The sequence below is a fragment of the Ixodes scapularis genome, unplaced genomic scaffold, assembly GCF_016920785.2.
Source record: "Ixodes scapularis isolate PalLabHiFi unplaced genomic scaffold, ASM1692078v2 PGA_scaffold1__304_contigs__length_218370807, whole genome shotgun sequence".
NCBI classification, from domain to species: domain Eukaryota; kingdom Metazoa; phylum Arthropoda; class Arachnida; order Ixodida; family Ixodidae; genus Ixodes; species Ixodes scapularis.
The window spans coordinates 34539020-34546574 of record NW_024609846.1 but is presented as its reverse complement, the minus strand read 5'-3'; the positions used below and the strand labels follow the sequence as shown (position 1 = coordinate 34546574).

General features: G+C 39.7%; 1 pseudogene; it reads left to right on the top strand.

Annotated features, from left to right (window-relative positions):
* The first annotated feature begins 934 nt into the window (after nucleotides 1–934).
* Nucleotides 935–6570, top strand: LOC121835933 (annotated as a pseudogene).
* Nucleotides 6571–7555: the final 985 nt, after the last annotated feature.

Sequence of the window (7555 nt, the reverse complement as noted above, 5' to 3'; positions counted from 1 at the left end):
TCGCTCTCCCGGTCTCGTGCCGCGCCTCCTTCGTTGCGCTGTTCTCTCTTTTCCCATCGCTGCCGGCTATAGACCCGTTGCTCTCGGGCAGGGGGCGCGAGCGCGTCCTCAAGACGCGACCATGTTATGCTGGCAGCACCATCCAGGCGGCGCTGTAACGTTCAATTTTGCACGTGCGACGTTCGAATGCGAGCATCTGTCAGCATCTGTAGACGCGCGATAACAAAACCCCTAAAAAAAAGAAGAATTATGCAGCTCGCGGACTCAGCGTTCCGTTCAGCTTTATTATATTATTGCATTCTTTCATGGCTTCCGTGAGTTTGTATATTTCATTTTACGTGATAGCGAAGCTGAAGCTACTTACAAAAACATGTTTCGCTGAACGATGCTCGCATTGCACGAGCGCACGTGCTTCCTTTGAAGGGACACTGCAAGCTCAGCCCTCGCTCTTGTAGCGTCTGTTACACTGCAGCACTTAGAATGGAGCGGAGTATAAAAAACTGTAGTGGGGAAGCGTGATGACGCACGTTCGAAACGCGAGCCAAATATTCTATTTTGCTCGCCTGGAGCGCTGCTCAAAACTTGAGAGCTACGGGCCTACACGCACGCTTTTGCACCCTAGCCGGCTACGTTGCCTCGTGTAATTTACGTTCTGCAGCGCGCATGTAACTATAATCAGCGCACAATGTGGAATGTAAACGTATGCTCGACGCATTTTGCTTTAGAGAGAACTTTACGCAAACAATTGCGTTTCGTGGAAACTTTGTTTTTCAGCTTTTTGAATAGTCGGGCTTGATGAATCATAAAAAAAAAAGAAAACCTGAAGCCAGCTTTTGCGCGCATGAAGAACATCTACAGAAAAGAAGAAGTTTGTTTCCAAGACAACACCCCCTGCAAGCCAAACTCAGAATATGCCTATTGTTTAAATAACATATGCCTTCCCTCGACACTTGAGCTTGTGTGAAAGAAAGGACGTATAAATTGAGCGCCTTTTAATTTTTAGCTTGTGCAGACGAGCTCCACCAACTGCGAGATCAGTCAAAGGAGTCGATGATGGTGCGTGTTTTCATGAAGACGGGAATTTTGAGCTCGACATGCATTATTGGTATGTACTTCAAATGATAATTTTCGAGGTATTCTAATATTTTTGATAACTGAACAACCTTTTGGTATTTCTGTAGTTCTGTCTGGGTATTTCTTTGAAACCTCGCTGTCGGGACGTTTCAGTGACGAGCGATGTGCGGAAACTCTTGAATATTTTCTACTCGAAGATGCATCCAGGGTCAGAATCGACCTCTAGGGGCACTCCGTACCTCAATATAATTTTTTTGAAACGAGATCAAATGATGGTTCTTGTGTCGTATGTCCAATCTGAAAAAGCTTATTGCCGCAATTTCATTTGTTTATGAGTATTGCCCAATCATTTGAGACCGGTTATGGGCAAAGTCCTGGAAAAAGATATTAAAATACAAATAATTTCAACAACTTTTATATATTATCGATTCATTTATTGCTTTCAGGTAAGTATCTATATGCAAAATTTGGATCCAACGAATGTTTTTAAAATATTCAAATCCATTTACAAACACATTTGGTTCTCAAACATTAACATGAATACAATCCGGGCGAAAAACCACCACTAACATTTAAAGAATAGAGCTTATATAGCGTATGTAAGGGAACTAGTAATGTGCCTAAAATGCTGTAGCTCTAGAAATAAAACTTGGTTGAAATAACTTGATAGGCGCGAGTACAACATCATAACAAACAATGTATATAGTGCGACATTAATGTCAGGGGATTGGTTGATGCATTGAATCCTTTTTAAACAGCATGTAGTTACTGCGACGTGTATTAAAAAAGTAAATAGCTCAACCAAGATACTCAAAAGAGTTGTACTCAGTCCCGTTCATTTCTTGTACTACTCTTCTTTTTCTTCGATGTTTATTATACTCAAAGCGTAGAAAGTTGCATGTCCTATGAAAATAATAATTGGCTCGCAGCTTCGTGTCAATAGTTTAATACTACCTAAAATTCATCAATGAACGCTTACCCCGAAAACTCCCGACCTCCCATTTTTTTTTCTTTTACATCATAAAACGTAGACGCGCTTTACTTCGATAATTTACGGTTCATTTTGCTCATATTTTTATGTTGTAATGATGTATCATAATGTAATAAATGCATGTTATTGTTTTCTTTACAACAAACTATTCTGTGCTTAGAGTCGAGCGCGCATTATAAGAGCCTTTCCAAAAGTTCGTGCCTTGCACAGCTACTATGTCGAATATCCAAGGCCATCATATTTTGGACAAGGCACTTTGACATACACTGGGCACGAGTGCTGCGTCAGTGCTCGGAGTCGAAGCCCGTATTATGCGACCGCCCGCGTTGCTTGATCGACGTTCGAAAGATGCTGACTTGCTCTCAATTTGACGCTGCATAACAGGGTGCATTGCAGTCACGTTGTTTGACACATTTTTCACATGCATTGTTTCAGTCGCGATTGTTTTGCTAAATTGTCAAATATATCCCGACGTAATAGCTCACTGGAACAGAACGGGGCCAATAATAATAAAGCACGGCTGCCCAACCACTGTGAGGACAGAAGAGGTGAGTTGGTATTCATGACACTCAAGGACCGAAAAACGATAGTCGTCATTTTCTAGAACTCTCCACTGTAATTTGCGATTTAAGAAGACGCGCACCTGGGAAATACATTTTTTTATATATTTACGTTACTAACATTTTTTACAGATTATAGTCCTTTAGCTGCGTTTCATAAGTGTACTGTTAGTTTTAATATGGCTTTTCTACGTATTGGGGGCAATGCACATGCAAAAAACAAAAAAACGTTCTTGCGTGCTTGTGGGGAATGGGTACACACGTAGAGGTGCCTAATAATATAAGCTAAATCGAAGCTTTTAAAGCACAGAGTGCGATGAACAACAAATGCAAATGTACGGCAACTTTCTTCGTTTCATATTAAAAACAGTACACAAGCAGCCTTAAAAGCACAAGCAGCGCAAAAGCAGTCTTCCCAACTATTTTAACTCCCAAATTTATTACAAAGGAGTTCCTTATTTTAATATAAATTAAAATAATTAATTTTTGTTTTAATTTACATTATTGTATTATAATATATTCTAATGATGCATGAACATTTGCAATGTAGGAATCACGACGCTTATGAATGACAAATGTGTTGGCCATAGTACAATGTTGAGAGCAAAACATTTATAAATTCGGGTAATGGAACAGTCTAGCGGTGAACGATCATACTTAAATATGTCATTTTGATGTCACCTTTTATTTCTTTTCGCTTCTTCGCTAATCTAGATGTTGAAATTATAATAAAAAAATAGGGTGCGCAAACTAATAAAACGCCTCAAAATTTAAAAAAAGAAGCTGTTGAGCATTCTTACAGATAAAAAGCGGCACTCCCTCGCGGTGGAAAAAGATAAAGTATTTTTGTAAGAATTTGAAATTATAAACAATTAAGAGAGAGTAGAGGAATAGGCCTACTCTTTAAATATAATAGTAATGGAAGGCTACGTCGAAATGTGAAGAATCGATGGCTCATATTAGTGTTTCTGGGTTTTCGGGGGGGCTTTTAAATGCAAATTTTACCAATATCGCTACCATATTTGGTCCGCCTCTTATATATTGTATATAAAAGGCGGACCAAATATCACAATTAAAACACAATAAGTTTTTAAACGATAAATATCCCGATTTAAAAACAATAAGTCTTTAACCCGCAACCACATTTTAAAAAACAATGTTGACCCGCATCTCTCCTGAAGTATAATTTGCTTTGCATTCCTAAATGTGTGTTGTTTAACTTCTGGATTGTAAAGATGCTGACTAGGGAACTGAAAAACTTAGCTCGTAACTGGTTGGCTATATTCAAACGTTAATATTTGAGTATTACGTACAAGCACTGGCCCAGGTCCAGAAACTTAATAAATTTGGTGTTAAGATTTATGTAAATAGTTGGCACGTTTGGTGCAAAGCTGATTCAGAATGGAATATTTTTGTTTCTCTTTGAACGCTGACCTCTAAGACTCTGCAGTGAGGGGTCACATGCAATAATCTTCACATCACCAGTCAGTTTAGATTTGTCACAATTCCCAACATAAAATAATAATAAGAATATATCGAATCAACGAACGGCGCGTATAATGCATTTATGCAGTGCCGTTTTAAGATTCTGTGATTCGAGCTTACTCAAATAAATTCCTCGCCTCATTATTTCTTTTTCCAGTTGACAGCACGTTATTACGACTGCATTTATTATTGCAAAAACGGCACTGGCCACTGGATGTATGGATTTTATATTCCCGGGACAAATTGCAGGGTGAGACTCATTCGTCTATAAGATCATCTTTCTCGCAACTTTACTACAGTCACCGGCAGGGTGAAAACGGGAGAGAGGTCCTTCACTCGTTCCACCTCAAGCTCGGGCTTGAGGTGGTGCAGGCGCAACCAAAGAACGCTAGAAGGCAACGAGCATGCTGGATGCCAATAATTCTTAAAAGATGTCCTTCAGTTCTCATTTTGTTTGCGACTAAAGTGTACCTTATTCTTGGTTCTTGAAGCTAGCTTTGGTCTCGTAGTTAAAATGTACATTACACCGCCCCGGTCGCTGGGTAGCGAAATGTAATGGATAATTTAGGTGGTAGAGAAAACGTAGATCGCCCTCTGCTGTGCCGATGTGCACTTTTTGTTTATTTGTAGGCTCGAGGGATTCTCATACAGAAAGTCCAATCTATTCAAATCAAACTGGCGGATATCACCTTCAAACACTGAGCTTACCACGTGTCAGATTTTTGAAGAATTGAAACGCAGAGATAAGCGAATTACTACGGTGTGGGGAATTTAAGAAACGCAATTCGTAGCACAGTTTGTATGTCAGTTATTATTTTAGATGACTTCTGTCGTAAAATTTGACTCGATTTACGCTAGAAAAATAAAGTATCGAAATAAAGTAACTAACATATCTGAACTATATAGACACAGCCTGCAAGGGTTAGCATGAACGTATGTCTTCGCGCTTAGAAAGTGGTTCATATTTATTAATTAATATATTTACATATACTGCAGTGTCCTGCCACAACCCCTTTCAGAGGTTGTGGCAGGAAGGGTGATACAAGGTAACGCACAAGAAGTTATACATCGGACAAAAGCAGAGTTATACAAATGTTCAGTAAGACATATTCAGAAGTGCGACAATTAAAACTATAATTTATAACAAAACAAACATGAAATCGAAATTTACTGTAGGGACAACTTTCTAGTGATTTTACAAATACGGTAATGGTTGACAGGCTGACCTAATCTTCAAGATGGCTATTTTATTACTCAATACTACATTGAAAAAAATTAAAAAGTCACAGCGGCAAAGGTACGAGACTAACGCCCTATTATGGAAGCTTTTGACTGGCACGAACCAGTCGAACTATTTTGGCATTTCATTTTTAAGCCCCGTTAAGCGTAGCATTTAATAAATTGAGTCTCGCGCAACGGCGTCTACCCGACAACAATTTAATTTGAGCCGTTTCGTAAGAAGTAACAAATTCTTTGCATTCGTAATGGTATATAAAGTCCGCCGCAAATCTTTGCATCATCTCTAATCTGCCAATGTCTGTGGTGGTGGTGGGGTCTCAAAACTGAGAAGCATATCAATTGACACGCCTTATCATCATTTTGTTTGTAGTTAATTTTATGTGAAATGTGGTGTGCTTTAAGTTATGCATGAAATACGAATCTTCGGCGTAATAAGCTTTTCAAATAATGGTCTCAACAAGTGCATTCCACTTTAGATCAGCCGAAATATACAACTCTAGATATTTGTACTTAGAAACACATTGAAGAGAATCATTCTTTAAGCAAGATGACTTGATAGATGATGACTACCTGCGTGCAGTTTTTATTAGTTTGAGAAAGAAAACGAGATAAAAAAGGGTGCAATAAACATTCAGAATGCAAGGCGATACTAAACGGTGAGGCTGCTTTCCTCTTTCCACGCCCGTTAACATTTAAAAATGGTATGCCTTTTGTTCTGCTTTCTTTTCGAGCTTATGTTTCTCTTGTGCAGTACGGCCCCGAGAAACGTCCAGGTTCCTGCTTTTACGGCAATTGTTATCTGATTACCAATACAATCACCGAAGCCACACCTCCGGACATTACACAAAGACCGCAAGTCGAAAATGGAACCACTGCCACACCACCAGTGGAAAATGATATCGGATCCACTCCACCAATGAGAAATGGAACCAGTCCTACAGAGCCAACGAAAAACGAAACCGCTCCCACAGAGCCAATGGCAAACGAAGACGCTCCCAAACCTGCTACGTGAAATAGAACTACTGCCACACCACATGGGAAAGATAGAACCACCGATTCGCCTGCAGTTACTATGAGCTGAATACGACTTTTATTGTTTAGTGTAAAATGTGAAATCGTCTTGATTAGTGTTTGCCAGAAGTGATATTGTTTGTGAAACAATTGGTCCGAACCAACATCGCTTAAATAAATTGACAGCCACACAGCCCTCACATTGCAGCATGTACCAGTCACAAATAATAATTTCTGGAGCCCCAACGTGGAGGGTGATGATGCTTATATCCACATTTATCTTCCATTCAGACTTTTGCATAGACACATCAATCCGCGATTCCATTCGTAATCGTAGCTATATACAACTCGTATCAGTTATTTTATTTTGGCTTATTCTCCTAAGACGACGGTTGCTTGAGCATACAAAGCGTTTCTGCGCAACAGCAGAATAATTATAAAAAAGAGCCAAATTGCATTCGCTGAAAAGCTTTGGCAAAGATGGCGGATATTTTTCTACCTGTGTCTTTCTCCTCTCTCATTTCTGGCGCGCTTAAACGTATTTCCTTTGTTCCAACTTGCTGCGAGCGACTTTCCCTTCGTTTTCACTCTTTCGTACTCCTTGAAACACCCATCTCCTCCGAAAACCTACGAAGCCGAATTGTGGGGACGCATAGACACATGTCGTTCACCCATTTGGCCACGAATTTTGTACTGCGCAAGAAATAAAAATAAAAGGTAAAACCGGCCTTCAGCTTCGCACGTACATGGGCTTCATTGTGAACTCTAGAAAAAAAATGCCTTTACAACCTCCCATGTCACTTTCTCCTTGTAAGCTTCCCAAGATGGTCAAGCTCCTGAAGCACGCTGCCACTGAAGCGTGGCTCTAGCGGCACGCGACCGGTGGACATGGTTGATGTTTTGGTGGCATTTAAAAGAGACATCTGGAAAAGGGCCATCTAGTATATAGGAAATCAAAGCTGGGTTACTTATATTGAAAAATGGCTGCGAGTTCAGCTCTTGCAGGTACCTGGCTTGCCACCTTTGACAGTAAACAAAAAAAAAGTTTGTAAATTTTGGCAATTATCAAACCATATTTTTGATTATCCTTAACAAGCCGGTGTGACACAAAATATGTCGTGCGTGTTTTATATGTGCGTTATTTTTTTCTATGCATTATTGGGGAGAGCATTGAGTTTTTGCAGGTGAACTGCAC